Source organism: Montipora capricornis, chromosome 14 (genome assembly GCF_036669925.1).
Source record: "Montipora capricornis isolate CH-2021 chromosome 14, ASM3666992v2, whole genome shotgun sequence".
Lineage (NCBI taxonomy): Eukaryota > Metazoa > Cnidaria > Anthozoa > Scleractinia > Acroporidae > Montipora > Montipora capricornis.
Window position 1 is genome coordinate 17,133,188 of NC_090896.1, and position 2,500 is coordinate 17,135,687.

Sequence of the window (2,500 nt, forward strand, 5' to 3'; positions counted from 1 at the left end):
GAATAAAGGCTCAGAGGTGGAAATCGAAGTAAACACTAGATTTGGCAGCTCAGGTTCCACCGCCACTTTTGAGCCAGCCATTGAATGTGCACGATCAGAACACGCACGGCCCAAAATCGATACTCCGCCCTACTCAAATCGTTTATTTAGCCAGGGCCATCAACGTCGACCGTTGAGATTTACGACAGACGAAGACGATTTTTTAAAGAGGGGTATCGATAAGCACCGATTTGGACAATGGACTGCTATTTTGAGAGACCCAGATTTTCGTTTTGAAAAAGGCAGGTTGGCCGGTTCTTTGAAGAAGAGGGCCGAACTTAGGTTTCTGCCAAATGAAAAACGTTCGGGGACTATTGGCTGAAAGACTAGTAAGGCGCGGCAAAGAATTTGAGTGTTCTTTCAGAATCTGATCAAAAGGGTCGTGTTAAGCCAAAGTCACTTCAGTGAGTCTCGAGTTTCAAAGAGAAGGAAAAAGGAACTCTGAACTCCAAATGTTTCGCGGCAGCTTTAATAGGAAACACAACTTAAAATGTACTTTGGTTTTAACCTGTTGAAATTAAACGAGCAACTGAAATTGGACTCCTCCTTTGTTCACGTCACTGAGATCAGGCTCAGTGACACATGCTTGTAATCTTAGCAACGTTTTACTGGATATTGAAAATTTATTAGGTTTCTGGCAACGAACACGACATCGATGCAAAAGAGCAAACTTTCTGTGATCAATTAAAATTCCAAAACAAGCGAGTTACACTATTCGTCCTACCAAGCAACTTAAAAAATAACTGTTTCCGCAAAAACCGTCTTTTTCTGCGTATGTTGAAAAAATGTTTGACTAAAATCTAGTGTATTTCTGCTTCACTAGTACTGTTGTCAAGCTAAACGAGTGAAGCAGCACGTTTCCTGGAAATCCAGAAAATCCGCGTTTTCTGTGCATGCCAAAGAGTTATTGGAATGAAATCAATGACCTTAAGGAATGACCACTGATAAAACTCAAGTCGAACCAATCAAGAGCCTTGTCGCCGGGAAATAAGGAAAATCCACGTTTTCTGCGCATGCCGAAAAGCTGTTTGACTAAAATCAATGACATGAAAGCTTGACTGCTGATAAAACTCAAGCCGAAACAGGGCAGAAACTTGTACCCGGGAAATCAGGAAAATCCGCGTTTTCCGCGCATGCCGAAAAGCTGTTTGACTAAAATCAACGACATGAAGGCTTGACTGCTGATAAAACTCAAGCCGAACCAGGGAAGAGCCTAATAATAATAATAATAATAATAATAATAATAATAATAATAATAATAATAATAATGAATGAAATCAAAGGCATTAAGGAATGACCGCTGATAAAACTGAAGCTGAACCAGAGAGGAGCCTTGTTTGGGAAATCCGGATAAACCGCCTTTTCCATGAATGCCGAAAAGTTCTTAGAATGAAATCAAATAATAATGATAATAATAATAATAATGATAATAATAATAATAATAATAATAATAATAATAATAATAATAATAATAATAATAATAATAATAATAATAATGAACGAAATTAAAGGCATTAAGGAATGGCATTAAGGAAGAGCCTTGTGTCCGGGAAATCCGGAAAATCCGCCTTTTCCGTGCATGCCGAAAAGTTATTCACACCACAGGTATATATATATACTTACAGAAAAAAAGACAAGAATTTTATATATTATATTATAATAGATTAACATGGAATAACATTAAATATTCATATCTCCGGGAAATGCGTGAAATCCGTATTTTCCGTGGTCAAGTAAAAGTTTGTGACAGACAGCAGTCAGTCGTTACTACAAGTTTAATCATTAAATACTCATGTCTCCAACAAATCCGTGAAATCCGCCATTTCCGTAATCACCAAAATAGTTTACCTGTCGTGTGAATAACTTTTCGGCATGCACGGAAAAGGCGGATTTTCCGGAATTCCCGGACACAAGGCTCTTCCCTGGTTTGGCTTGAGTTTTATCAACGGTCATTCCTTAATGCCTTTGATTTCATTCATTATTATTATTTATTTATTATTATTATTATTATTATGATTATTATTATTTGATTTCATTCTAAGAACTTTTCGGCATGCCCGGAAAACGCAGATTTTCCGGATTTCCCGGACACAAGGCTTTTCCCTGGTTCGGCTTGAGTATTATCAGCGGTCATTCCTTAATGCCATTGATGTCATTCCAATCATTATTCGGCATGCACGGTAAACGCGGATTTTCCGGATTTCTCGGTGAGAAGGCTCTTCCCTGGTTCGACTTGCGTTTTATCAGCAGTGAATCCTTAATCCCATTGATTTCAGTCTAATAACTTTTCCGCACATAATACGTGCCTATCTGCAACGAAAACACTAAAGGAACCGGAAAGTACGGGAAACGATGCATCTATCTATCTATCTATCTATAACATTTCCCAAATTTCAATTTTGTTTCCTTTTTTGAGTTGAGTGTTGTATTTCGTCAGCAAAATTTCGGCATTCGATTGTGT